Below are 14928 nucleotides of genomic sequence, written 5' to 3' on the forward strand. Positions count from 1 at the left end.
CAGTGACAGACCATGCTTCAGGGGAATCAGGCAGACAGCAATAGAGGAGGGCAACTGACGGCCTCCCTCTGGCCTCCATGAATGGGACATGGACACACACACACACACACACACACACACACACACACACACACAGTTTTTTTAAAAACTAGACATTAAAAAACATTTATTCTGATAGAAAAACAATGAAGAATATTAAGCAGTAATGTATGCTACTATTTGTGTATTTATACACTAAGATAAGTAAAAAGGACACACACTTGCTTGTGGACCTTGGATTCTGATATTTCAGTGTATATAAAAACAGCTTTTCTATATACTTCTATTTATGTCTTTCATAATTTCCCAATTAGCAAAGTATTTGAAAATAGGTCTACCTAGGAATCAACGTCTGCATCCTCCACGCTTGGTTCAGTTTGAGTGTGTCTGATGAGAGCCATGGTAAGGATCTCTGGAACAGCACACTGGGCAGTCTCAGCATCCGCTTAGGAACCCAATTTGAGAGTCTGCTAAGAACACTCCTCCTCATGGCTGCAAAGCTCTCCACCTAAAAATAACCTGCTCTTATGTAATCACTCTCCAAGATCTGTGCATTATATAGACCTTGAAATACATTTCTTTTTTAGAAATATGCCACAACATATAAGTAATCATTTTTAGAAGCAGAGACGTTTAATCACATTCTAACAAATCTTATCCTCCTCAGTAGTTATTCAGGGGCCTGAAGTTGATAGTTCTGCTGATACAAGGAACTAGAAAAGGTTATTTGTAACACACATGACACCGCAGCAACTCCAACTTGACTTTTGAAGGCACTTTGAGATATATGCAACCTCTATATCTATATCATCTATATCCATATCTCTATATCTCTATCTATACCTATATCTACACCTATATCCATATCTCTATCTCTATCTATATCTACATATGCTTTCTCTGTAGAGTCCAGTGCAAACGCCCGAGCACCAAGCACTGGCACTAGAACAGAGCCCCCCCTCCCCTGGGGCGCCAGGCCCTTCCACGACTGCCGTTTGCTTCACCCACCCCGGCACGCACCCTGGCTCCTATAACCCTGGAATTGCCTTACTTGTTCTAACCCTAAAATATACGGATGAGGTTTTTATTGCATTCACCCATGTACTCACAAGAACAAGTTCTTTCCTTCCTGCTGTTGAGGACTGCCCCAGGGAGAAACACTCCATAACCAAATTTCCTCTTTAAGAGCTGAGGGGGAGATGGCTGATTAGCACAGCCCTTGCCCCATAAGTATGAAAACCTGAATCTGGGTTCCCAAGACCCCCCTCTGAAAGGCGGATCGTGGTGATGCACCATCTGTAACCCCAGCCCTGGGAGGGAGAGACAGGCATACAAGACCCTGACACAAACAGTATGGTGCCCAACATCAGTCTTCACTCTCCACCTACATACCCACACCTTCAACATTCCCATACCCACATGCACACAGACACCAAGACCAACGTCTTCTGCTTCTGAGACTAACTTTCTCTGCCCCAGTCAAATTTTAATGTTTTATGCTGACTTGACAAATGTCTTCATGGCTCTCCAACTAGAAAGAAGATTATGTTGGAACCAACTTAGTGAGGTGGACTACTTTTGAAGACAACTTCAGAAGACAGGAGTCTCTTTAGATGTGCCACGCACAGTCGGTATTCTAGCACAAGGAAGTTGTCTCACAGATGGCTTGGGACTGGCTGCTCTAATGTTCAAGCCACCTACTTGGAAAGACAACTTATGTAAAAAGGAATATTCATTTACTAAGCCAACCAAAGTGTCTTGAAATCTGTACAAGTCAAGCAATTAAGGGCTTTGTGGGATTTTTTTCCCCTAAGATTAATAGGAAGAAATGAGCCTGACTGGGTACAGGCCTTCAAGTGCAGTAGTGTGCAATCTTGAAGGAAGAAGAGTGCCCCACCCAGTCCTCCACCCAACAGGAATCTGCCAGACACCCCAGGTCCCAGGGAACCCAGAGCGGTTAAGGGGCAATGCTGCACTTACACCATTCACTAACTTCTGAGGGAAGACACAAGGTCAGTCACTGAGTGTGCAAGTCTCCAAGTGCCGAACACAGGCTACAAAGCAGAAAAAATGCTGGGAGCCCGGGGGTGGAGCCACAGGGAGAGGCATCTGTAGATCAAAGTCTGAAAATCCTGAAAGAGGATTCCCAGGAGAATGCTCTCTGCTGTGGAACAGCTAACGTTCGGATGTAAGACAGGTCTACATGTACTTAGACCACAGCAAGGACTTGTAAAGAACAGAATATTCCACAAGGGCGTCAGGGCTAGCTGCAAGGTCTTGTGGCCCGCAGCACTGGAGCCCCCCACTAGAAGGAAGCTAACCGAGAAGCACCAAGTTCTGCACTCACCTTCCTGGTGCAACTGCTCTGTCTCTGAAGGACAACTCTTAAGAAAAAGTTCCCTTTCACACTGGACAGAAGACAGGCATCTACAAAGTTTGATACAGTACAGTCTGAAGATAAGAGGAGATACTTGGCTTAGGGAGGAGAGATTGTCTAGCTGTTACAAATAGCCGAGGAACTTTCACTGAGAGAAGAAATGCCCACAGTGCACAGCTGACCTGGGCCCACGAGTTCAAAAGAAGAAAAAGAAAAAAACTTCACCCCATGGGAAGTTTAACCTTCTGACACTTCTTATCCTCCTGGAGTAGAACAAGTGGCTCAAAGGGACCATGCAGCAGGAGCCAGGCCGTCAGCCATGCGGTTTACTCTGGATACACTGCCCACCCACCCACAGACCTGTGACGCTGTCACTCACATGAGTAAACCCAAGCACAGCCAGGCTACAGGATGTTAGGCTCACGCAGTAAACAAGTAGAGTCTGAACTCAGTGCACATCTGTGTGACTCAGGCTGCCGGCTCCTAGCCACTGGAACACACAGCCATCGGCTCAACAACAGAAGTGTTTACACGCTGCTATAGTGACTGCCCGGCTGCCAGAGCTGTGGAGAGAATACTGCAAACAGGAACATCAATGTCATCCAGGATTCCTTTATGTCATTACATTTTCTAACATTTCAATCTTACATATTTTTCTTTACGGTTTTTAGGAACTCTGGCTGAAAATCAAAAATGAGCTTCAATAAAAAACATTCTGAGTTCTCTTTTCAAATCAAGTTTATCATTTCTTAGACCCTCACCTTGTATTTTATATATGACAAAATTCTGTTTGATCAAGTAATAATTCTTGACGATGTGACAGCAAACTATTATTTAGGATCTACAATACAGAGAAATAGTATAAAAATAAAACACATAAGCCAAGCCTTAATTAAAAACAACAACAACCACCTTCTGCTGCCTCAGTGGACGGCGATAAGCACAGGAGCTTGGGTCTGGGCCCTAGCACACAGGGAGCAATGCAGAGACATAGGCCTAGGCTGCAGTGGAGAGACAAGAGGACCTCTCAGGCCTTGCCGGGCATCCGGGTCCAGTCAGAGGACAAATGACAACCTGTAGCCTTGGACTGGTGCACACTCACACGTGTGCACACAGAGAGCCACAGCTGCTTTGTGGAGCTTTTGAAGGGGGCACACTAAGGCACACCCTCCCACCATGTAGCAAATGAACAGTTCCAAAAACAATGTAAAATTAATGCTTTGCAAGATGAGCGTGGCCCAATGTCAGAAAGGGATAGTTTGATAACTTGGGGGTAATATCTGCATAGAAAATGTTAGCAACTCTTCTTACATTTTTTCCCTCATACTCTTAGGATAATTACTATTTAAGAAAAAAATTCATACAAAACAAAATAAACCTGCTATTCACAAGGATGCAGAGAATGTTGATCCTTTGGCATTGTTGACAGGAACACAAACTGGTACAGTGTGGTGGTGTCACAGGTGGCAGAACTGTATGACACAGCAGGAATGTGGCACAGCAGGAATGTGGCTAGGCATATACCAAAGAGCCATACAGCCAGACTTGGGATACTTGAATATCCATGTTCACAGCAGCATTCTTTACAATAACCAAAGGGAGAAGGAACCCAAGGGTGGGTAAACAAAAGTAACACACATACAGCAGGACACTATGTGCTTCAGATATAGGAATCCTGACCCACGCTCCAACAGGGATGACACTGAAAATGTTAAGGCAGATGAATCTAGTCCAACAGAGAAGGACAAATACTACAACTAGTCTATGGTTGCTCTTGAATGAGGGACAACACAGAGTCCGCCTCACAGAGACAGAGAGTGGACAGACTCTCCCTTACAAGGTGAAGCACTTCCAAGGGTGGATGGATGGGATGGCTGGACAGTGATGCACATGTGTCTAGTGACTCTGATGACACACTTGGGGATAGTTACAAAGCAAAGTCCATTGTGTATTTGATCCCTAAAATTCTTCCTCCAAATATTAAACTAAAATATATAAACTGATCTACAGAGAAAATTAAAAACTTCCCATTATAATATTTGCTATGTATTAAGTTTGAGTCCTTGAAATAATCTACAACAAAGTCAAAATCAAATGCAAATGTTCTTGGCATAAAGCTACCAATCCTACTTACAGGAAAAATCCATAAATATACTTACTATACATAAATGTACTCCGGGTACAAGCATATTCAACTAAGTCACAAGACAACACTGCAATTCAGAGACTGCCAAGCAATGAAGTCATAAACATATAGAAGAATCTATAGTCTTTGGGACAGGACCCCTATGTGACAGAGCCTATGTAGATGGTATGGACAAGCCATATATGTAGCTCTCAATTCTCTAAAGGCCAAACAGAAAGAGAAATACAATTAATTATGAACCTTTAATTGTCCACAAGGAGAGAAAAAACACAGTTCTTCAGGGAAAACAAACTCCCTCTTTGCCCTTAGCTCTAATTTCTCATCCGGCACAGAAGGATGTGAGCACAGGACAAGGAGGTCATATGAATAAAGCTCATGTCTTAAAAACACCCCCAAAACTGAGATGTATATATGAGTTACTTTAGTGAGGGCCACTCTTATGAGAACCAAGTAAACACAGCCTAGGTTCAGACACTCTGTTAGTCTAGTTTAATGTTAGGACAATATTTACACTATCTAGAAAAATGGACACATTCTATTTTCTTCTAAATCACAATTTATCCCAAGTAGAATTTCTCCCAAGAAGACAGATAACAATTCCCTGTTGTGTACCTTGAATACAGGTATTCTGTACGAAGTCTGAAGTCAATATTCTTGGCCATTTGCTTTTCTTATTTCTAAATGCGATGAGCCTTTGTCAAGGTGAGAAAGTAGTTTATACAAAGACCGCACCAACACTGATGGCGGTGGGCCACCTTATCCTGTGGTTATTTTTCTAAGTACGTATTTGTTATGGATGCTGTTCTCTGGCACTAAATGTGAAGGTGACATTCTGGACTGAGCTCTAAATTTTGCATCCTCCTGCCTACATAAGCTTGGAGAACTAAGCAGGCCTGTCTCCAGGCCCTAGTCCTTCCCTCTAGGAAATAAGAGTAGGTCTATTTCTTTTACTGTGCTCCACAGAGCTGCTTCAGGTGATGAGAGGGCATTTTAGCTTCATCTTCCCATGCACTTACACCTAATCTCAATGAAACCCATAAAAACTAGTGAAACATGTCATACAAGATTGATGTATTATTTTCAATTTTCAGGAAAAACTAAAAGAAAAAATAAATGAGGCATATACTCAAATCCTTTCTATCACTTGCAAAATAAACAAAGTTATACTCACAAAGCATCATACACTCATTCAGCTGTTCAGAGTTCAGAATAACAACACAGTATCTACTACAGAAACACTCTTGTAAGTAGAAGTTGCTTGCCCAACATACAGCTCGGAACCCACCCCCACAGCAAATGGAGCTTGTAAAGAAGAGCAGGCATCCTGCACAGCAGACACTCACCACTGGATACGATGTGCGCTGCTGCCTTCCCTTCATCGCCCCTGGCTCCCATGCTGGGACCATGCTATAGAGCATGGGATGACTGCCTAAGTGTAAACTAATGATAAATGCGTTCCTATCCCATATCAGATTCAATACAACTTGTCATGGAAAGGAGAAACCCTATGTTACCCAGGAAGATGGTGAGCTTCACTGTCTGGCCTGGAGCCAAAGATCAAGCTCTCTTTCCTACTTGAACTTGCCTCGGGTCCCACAGAGCAGCCCCTTTACCGCCCCTGTCTAGACATTCCTCCTAGGAGCTCTACCTGCCGTAACTAATGCTCAACCTGTGGGCACTTAACGAAAATTAGATGCATGGCATCCTGGGATATGGTTATCAGATGGTTTTTAAAGAAACCATAGCAAAGCCAGAAGGAATAAAGAACAGAGACAAGGGAACTTAGGCGAGTGGCAAGGGGACAAGCGTCACAAGAGGAGAGCCCACGGAGAGTGACAGACTCGGAGCAGAGGGGTGTGTGAGGGGGAAGATATCCAAACCACCTCTATGTTTCAGTTGTTGTAAATATTAGTAGGGCATTTGCTTATACTTCTCACCTCAGTATCTGCAGTCTGTCAAGAAGCAACCTTTAAATGCAACATTAGAGTCCATAAAATAACAGACAAAGCTAGCAACGACATTCACTAAATGACATACTATTCAAACATACAATAACTAAAATCTAGGAAAGAATAATGTTGAATAATGTCTATATTCTCAGAGGATAAAGTATAATTCATGTACAAACAATAAGGAAAAGGTTAACTCAGAAAGTGAGAGAAAACTATAAATTTTAATTTAAAATAATAAGGTAAAATAGATGCTAATGGTAGATCTTTGAAAATAAGGCAAGCAGAGCTTTAACAAAATTCACTTGAGGGGTATAGATTTATTTGAAGAAAGAGGAAGTGCTTCCAGAAACACTCTAAGAATATATATTGAAAAGAGAGGATAATTATAGATCCAAAATAAATTTAAAAGACAATAAAGGAATTCTAACAAAACTGTCATAACAAAAAACTCCCAAACTTTAATGGAAAGGGAATGTCCCTAGAAATACATAACTTGCCAAAGCTAACACAAAAAGAAATAGAAAACCAAAGTGGTCCTATAATTAGTTAATATATTTAAATAGTAGTTCAAATGTTAATTTTTTTCTACTAAACTTCAAAGACTAGATCAGTTTTACACAAGCTGTAAGGAACATCGGAAGACTGAATACTACCAAACTGACTTTATGCTATTAGACTAACCTTCATAGAAAAATCTGAAGACACACACACACACACACACACACACACACACACACAGTTACAAGTCATTCTCATTTATAAAAAAAAAGGGCAAAATCCAAAATTTAGCATTTTTCCTATTTTAAAAGATGTAAGAATGAAATGTGACCATCATTAATATGGTAAATGATATTTATTAACTATTTTTTAGTCACCTGCAGAGGTGACTATTGTTTGTTTTAAATCTTGGAAGGATGTGAGTTCACTGTCACAGCATCCCTCCAACACTGCTCTGGTAGCCCTTACCAGGGAATTATGGACAAGAAACAGAAATCCTAATCATAAGGACTAGAAGAACAGAACACAACCGCCATTCTTTGCATCACAAACACCCAGAGAGACTCACAGTCCACAGCTCTCATTTCTACTGCCTTGCTCTCCACTGCTCTGCTGGCTGCAGTCTGGCTCCTTCCTAAGTGAGTATAAACCTCCTCACACTCAAGAACCCCCGACTTGCCTGGCTCCAGCAGTGGCCACGCTCCAGTTCTCACCTGTACTCCTCTGCATCCTGGTTCCTGGCCTTACCTGCTTTGGGGCTCTCCCCTCCAATAAGGCTGACCCTACTTTGGGGCTCTCCCCTGCAGTGAGGTGACCCTACTCTGGGGCTCTCCCCTGCAGTCTATCTGACGTTTCTGGATTGTTCTCTCCTGTCCCCATACTTGCTGTCCACATGTCACCGCTGCTCCTTTGACTTCAAACTTGATGTCAATGTGGTATTACTCACTTTTGGGTCTGTGAGCATGAAAGATGTTAGATGAAGTACCAGCGATTCCCAAGCTTTTATAGGACAAGAAAGGGTGTGTCAACATGTCAAAAACAGAGCTAACTCACCTTCCCACATTCCTATTCCTTACCTATGCAGTAATTTATACCAGAAGGCTGGGAGTCAGCTATGACTCCACCTTCCTTTTCATGCTTCACATCAATCTAGCTCTGACCTATGCATTGTAAAATGTCTTTGCTCTGTAACTTCCTCTGCATAAGAAACACGCTTACTCAATCCTACTCTCTCCTGTAGCCCTGTGTCTCGATGTCCTGATTCCAGGCCTGGAATCAAATGTCTTCCTGCATAAAGGCTTTCGGTGACATTAACTTCCCAACTCAGGTTTAAAGCTCTTTAAACACGTTCCACACAGTCCTTAGGAGGCGTCGCTCGCCCTCTTCCTACTCTGTCCCAGCTCACCTGTCCTCTTGTCACCTCTATGAGAGCCCTGCAGGACCCAGTACTGAGAGCAGGTATGAGCCACCATAGCATGGAGAACTCATCAGTTCGCCTAAGTGTTTTAAATGTGCTTTTATGAACAATGTGTGAGTAATGCCCTTAGTTTTATTATGGAATAACTGAGTTATATTCCCCCATTTTGTAGTGTGCAGAAAGACCAAGCAAAAATATTATCTGGGTCGTTTTTACCATCAATAAAATTCTTGAAAATGAACCTATAAAAGGCCCCTAAAGAAGTGGACTACAGTCTAGCAACTATAGTCACAAGGCTCCAGATTCCTTTAAAGCTCCAGTCCTGGCAAAAGTAACATGGAGACGAAAGCTGAAATAACTGCCTAGATTATTATAACAACATTGAGATTAAACACTTACCAGACCAAAACTGAACTACCTTGCTAACTTTCCAGTTCCAGGGCTGACCAAACACTGCACGTGAAGATCCATTCTATGGAATGGAAAGTTATTCTCTGCCCCACAACCTACCCTGCACTTAGTCCACCAACACGAATTGCAAGCATTTTTCTCTTTTCACACTGCTTTCTGCCAAGCAATGTGAGCCAAATGCCGCCCTTGAATCTAATTAAAATGAAGAAACTTTTAATAGCTTCTATAAGTCTTAGGAGCTATACTCAGCTCTACCCGTCCATCTTTCTCACCTGACCATTTCCCTCCAAAGAGGGAAAAATCCAGCCTGACTGAAAACCAGATCCTCCGAATGCTAGGGAACGAGATGCCAGAGAGCTTGAGCTACAAAGACAGCGTCTGAGTAACGAAAAGCCTCCATCATAACATTCGAAACGAAAGCCCCCACCGTACACACGACTTCTCTCTCCTCAATCCTGTCATACTTCTGCTGGCTCTAGGAATTTCAGCGATCTCTGAAACTGCCCTGGTTAAGTTCAAGTCAATGTCAATGAACAGAGGAGGAACACTCACTAACTTGGAAGGTTATTTAGGACAATTGTCTTTCGCTGCCTTACTCCTCCCACTGCAGCCAGGCTTGACCTAATACTAATGTAGAAATGTGAAACAACAGCCAAGGGCTGTTCCCTGGGGGCTCTTCTAGGAATCTAAGGGACAAACACCAGGAAGAACACCCACCTCATCCCTCCCCACTGGCAGAGGAAAAGGGGACACTGGGTCTTGTGGCTACATCACCCCGCCCCAGGCAGCCACAGCTCCATTGGGCTCCGAACAAACCCGTCCAACTATTCTTGGATCCCTGGATCACATCTGGCTGTTCCCCTCTTTTTGCCTTGTGCGCGGGGAGGGGCACCCCCCTCCAATCCACCAGAGCTTCCAGGAAAGGGCTGAACAAGCACAAAAACCCACCCACCTGGGCTGGGTCTTCAAGACCCAGGCTGGTGCGCTGCACCCCAGCTCCTCGGCAAGCTTCAGCACAGATGTTTTAGGCCTGCTCTTCTCCCGTCCAGACGATCTGATCCGTGAGGCACGACCCAGGGCAGTACCGCAAGGTCTCCCTAAGTCACCTCTGCGGCCCGCCCCTGGTCGGACAGCTGCGCCCGCCTTCCCAGCAGCGGTTGAGGTCGAGCAGAGGCGCGGCCGGTGGCCCAGTTCTCTGCTGCTGGACCACAGAGGTCTGCGCTGCCCCTCGCCCTGCCTGGGCTCGGCCTCAGACCCGCCCTCCAGGGCTCACCCGCCCGCAGAGTGTCAGCCGGCTGAGCTGAGCCGAGCGAGGGAGAGAGCGGGCGGGCGGTGTGGCCTGCAGCCTACAGCAGGCGGTTCCCTTCCTTGTGGTCGCAGTCCCTCCTCCTCTTCCCTGGTGTGTCGGCTCCGGGAAGCTCAGGTAGGGACCGCCGCCTGGGAGAGCCTGCCCACAGCCTCTAAGCCGCCGAGATTCTCCAAGGAGAAGTAAGCAATCCTGGCTCGGAGCTGTGAGCGGCGCACTCAGGCTCCTGCGAGGTCCTAGCGTGGCCTTGTGCTCAAACCCTCTCCTTGACAACTTTTAAACGGCCAGCACGCCGCTGCTGAGGAAACTCACTAAGCCAAAAGGCGTGCTTTTGCAGTGGTGGCTGCTGCAGAGAGCGAGTCTGCGTTACTTACACCCCAGTGGGTATGTGCAGGAGCTGAGCAGTCAAACGTTCGGCTCTGCTGGCCTCTCATTCTGACCAGCCCTGAAGGACAAGGACTGCAGGGGCAGACTTTCCCCCAGACAAATACACACTTCTGCCATGCTAATGAGACTGTGAGGCTCTAGTGGAAAAACAAAAGGAAACGAAAACTCTTCTCTACCTAGAAGAGCACGTCTCTGAGCAGGGCTGCGATAAACAAAATTGGTGTTTATTTAAAAAGTCCCAGAGTACCTCGTGTTCCTTTAGATCGGTAGCCAGTCTATTTGTAGGGCATACACAGCTCAGTCAGAAAACTTGGAATCCATGTCTGGAAAGTTTTATGGTGTCTTTGAAAATTCTAGATTGATAACTGAGAACACTTGGCCATGTAAGGGGGGGGCTACAAAATTTCCCCTCCAAGCCCAGAGAGCTAGAAAAAGAATTCAGCCTACAGAAGGTCCTCACAGCAGGAATCAACAACAAAGGAACTTTGTTTTAGAAGGCAGTTTACAAGGACACTAGAATGGGGGAGGGGCGCTGCACTGATCCCTTCCCGTGACCCTGCTTGGGGTTTCGGGTTTCAGATTTGGAAGTGGAACTCCTAAACGGGTATACATTTGCTTAAAGCTAAAGCAGCAGAGTTTAGCTGTAGACTGATCTGACTCGAAAGCCGTGTTTTTTCTTTCATACAGTCATTGTTCATCTACTCAGACATCTATTAACCATCTACAACATGGCAAGCCCTCTGCTACAGACATAATGAGGAGCCTGTACCTTTAAAGAGCCCGGTGTGCTACACGTAATGATCCAATGTGGCAATAAGAGGTCCAGGACAGGAGGAGTACCTAACCTAGTTTTGAAGGGTGGGCCCTGGGAGTTGCACACTGCCCTCCTTAGAGCTATCCTGGGTGCATTACCCGACAGCCAAGCCCATCGAGAATGTGTTGGGATAGAGGAAAGGGGGAAATATTCAGACTGACAGAATTTAGTCAAAACTGGGGTGAAGGGAACCGGTCAACTAGGGATAATTCCCATGTCTCAACTTCAGTGGTAATTCTATGAATTGGAGAATTCAATTTTAGACAAAACTGTTCTTGAAATACCTCTTACAGAACACACAAAGTGTTTAAAAAAAAAAACAAACAGCTGGTACACTGACTCAGAATGTGTCTATGGTTGACATGTAAATTCTGTGTATTTTAGTGAAAGGAGTGGGTACCACGAGTCCAGGAAGACCACACACATAACTGCTATATTTAAGGCAGTCTTTCAGCAGGTGAACAGAAGAGAAACACCATGGGTCCTTCAGGAAGCAAACAAGGGAATTGGGAAGTGTCCTCTTGAGGGTTTACTGCACACATCTGTAATCCCAGCACTAGGAAGGCAGAAGCAGGAGGATCCTGAATTCAACGTTAGCCTTGGCTGTACAAGAGTTTGATGGCAGTTGGACTACATAAACGCCTATCTCTAACAGCAACAAACAGCCTCTCAATGAGCAACATGGAGCACTGGTAAGAACCACTTCTGTGGACTGGTTGAATGAGAAACCACAGGGAATAGCACCATGGTTTCCGGAATTAAACTGGAAAGAGATGTACACACACAAGGGCTACAAGTAAGGAAAGATGCAAAATAAAACAACCACTTAGAACCAGGAGCTTCCTATGCAAGAAATAGGTGTGCGAGCACAAACACACACACAGAGGTGATGGCACAGATGTGCACTGACTTCCTAGGAGAGAGATGGCTAGAACAGGTAGGAGCTGGAGAACATCATCAAATGCAAGCCAAGGGACACAAAGTCACGGAAGCACTTCGGGAAAGCACAGGAAATTAAAGGAGCAGCAGAGGCTGTTCTTCGAAGAGTGGCAAGCCACACAACCACAATTTCTCTTCCGCACTATCAGAGTTCTATCCAGGAGCAGCACAAACTCTAACCTTTCAGATGGTCCAGTCAGGTATCTGCATCCTTCCATTAACCAGCATCACCTCACCATACATCTGGGTCACCTCTCCTCAGCTGTAGGAGGCAGAACATGAAAGTATGTGATGCTTATAAGTGAGCTTCTAACAACTTCAAACAGGCAGGTTCCTGGCTGAAAAACTGGTTTGACTAAGCACTCAGGAGCACAATACAAGAAGGCCAGTGACAGCTCCCATGTATCATTGTAATACTTCCAGAACCGTACTTTCAGAGAAAAACATAGAAATATATAATCTACAAAACAATTTTTTTATCATTTTATCTTTTGATAGTCTCAGATTAGGTTTAAAAAAAAAAAAAAAAACCACAGAACAGCGTTACTATCTCCAATTGTTCCTGTAGCTTTCTTTCCCTTTCAAAGATAAACAAAAGGATTAGGCAATACAGGACTCAGAGAAGTGCTTGCCTTACATGCAAGTGGACCTGATTTTGAGCCCCAGAGCCCAAGTCAAAAAAGCTGGGCAACATGGCTCACACTTGTAATCCTAGAGGTCACAGGAGATGGGGGGAACCCTGGGGCTCTAGACAACTTGTGAATTCCAGGCCAATGACAGCCCTGTTCAAAACCCAAGTGGGTGATGTCAGAGGAACACCAGCCTAAGTTCTCAGCCCTCCACGTGCCCCACCACCGTCACCACGCACACACAATTTTCAGCTTAGTTTGGAATACTTCAGTTTTCTCAACAAGTTAGTTGCTTTTTCTTTCAAGAATTTAAAACTCTTCTCACAACAATATTTCATTTATGTACAGTTTATAATAAAAGCTCCAGCTACTTAAGTCATCGAGAGCATGTCCCCAAAAGTAAAATCACCCACAAATCACTGAATCAGAAGGCACAAGACTCACTCAGAAAAGCCCACAAGCACTGAAATGTCTGAGTTTCCACTCTATCACGGATGTCACAACTCTGTTTCCTTGTGAATAAACCATGATTGGACCATGTAAATCAGAAGTCAGTACTCCACTGTTAGGTGAGAGAACATAGCTGTTATAAAAGCCAGAAAGCAAATAAGAATTTAAAGGTGTTATTAGGACTGATCTCTTTAACATAATCTTGTGAGTATCTTCTTAAAAGTATCTCTGTATGGAAGCAAAGAGATCTGAAAACATAAAATTAAGGTTGAAATTTTTACACTCTAAAATCCAAGTGTGGACTGAGGGTGTGGCAGAGCGGTAGAGCCTCACCTGGCATGCACGTGGCCCTGGATTACATTGCTAGCAACTCAAAAACATAATCAAACCGAACATCTTTAAAAACAACTGCCAAGCAAGGAGATTAGAGTAGAACAGGTTTGTCGCCCACAGCCATCCCTATGTTTGTGAAGCAGGTACAAAGCAGATGTGTGGCCACAAGGAAGCGCTCCATTAATCTTCAAAACTATTGTTTTCAATCTGGCCACTGCATTTAAAAAAAAAAAAAAGCAATTAAGCCAAAAATGAGATCCAAGTCTGTATGACTTGGAAGCTTATGATTGCTTTCAGTAAAGCTTCAGATAGTGGAGCTGCAGTTTACTCGGCGGACATGTGGCGTTACTATGTCACTGTGACCTCATCAGGCTCACAATCCCGACGCTGTGATTCTACCACATAAGAAAGACAAACTTCAAGTCAGGCGTGGTGGTTCCTACCTGTAGCCCCAGCACTCTAGAAGCTGAGGTAGGAACATTGAGAGTTCAAGGTCAACCATGACTATGTATTGAAAACCTGCCTGAAGATGATGATGATGATGGTGAAAAAGGAAGAGAGAAAAACGTCATAAAACTACTTATTAACTTCTAATTTCCCCTCATTTCTCAGAAGAAAATTTATACATCTTACTGAGAAATGAAAGTTCACAATACTTCTGAAAAGCTATCCTAAAGATATACTAAAGTTTGAAATCTTAAATACAAGTTGCTAAGTAAAAGACTGTTCATGCAGTGTGCTATTCGCTGTGTGTCTATGCACCCGTGAGCATTTGACCCTGCATTATTCAGACGTTGTTTTACAGAGACCCATCACACATTTGGTCAGACTGAAATTTAAATTAAAAGGCCCACTACACTTTGTGACATCTTCCTGTGTGTCTCCTTTACATCAGATATCAACGTGCAGGGAGCACACACTGCTACTTAGACTGCAGGCGATGACTCTGGAGACAAAAGCATCCCAAGAGAAAGGGGGGAACAGGCAGAGTCTCACTATGTGGCCCAAGATGCTCTCAAACCTAGTATGTGGTCTAGGCTGTCTTCAAACTCATGGTGACTCTCCTGCCTTAGCCCAGGTGCTGAAAGTACAGGAGTATGCCACCATACTATACACAGCATGCATAAGACGTTTCCTTAGATGACTTTTCTCAAAGCAAAATGAATGAAATAGTACAGACCCAGAGAGAAGTAGCCACAGGGTTAATTAATTAGGATTAATCCTGCCAGT

The 14928-nt window shown here is 44.1% G+C and overlaps 1 protein-coding gene across 3 annotated transcripts in view; it reads right to left on the reverse strand.

Annotated features, from left to right (window-relative positions):
- OSBPL1A (oxysterol binding protein like 1A) overlaps nt 1–14928 on the reverse strand; it is a 154351-nt gene that overhangs the window by 78962 nt on the left and 60461 nt on the right. The window contains exon 1 of one of the 3 annotated variants that reach the window (XM_080920073.1): nt 9793–10694. The exons of the other annotated variants lie outside the window; for them this stretch is intronic. The gene's annotated coding sequence lies outside the window, so the exon portion shown is untranslated. Of the gene's footprint in view, nt 1–9792; nt 10695–14928 lie in introns of those variants that run through there. 3 annotated transcript variants of the gene reach the window in all.

Source organism: Micromys minutus (genome assembly GCF_963924665.1).
Source record: "Micromys minutus genome assembly, chromosome: 8".
Taxonomy (NCBI): Eukaryota; Metazoa; Chordata; class Mammalia; order Rodentia; family Muridae; genus Micromys; species Micromys minutus.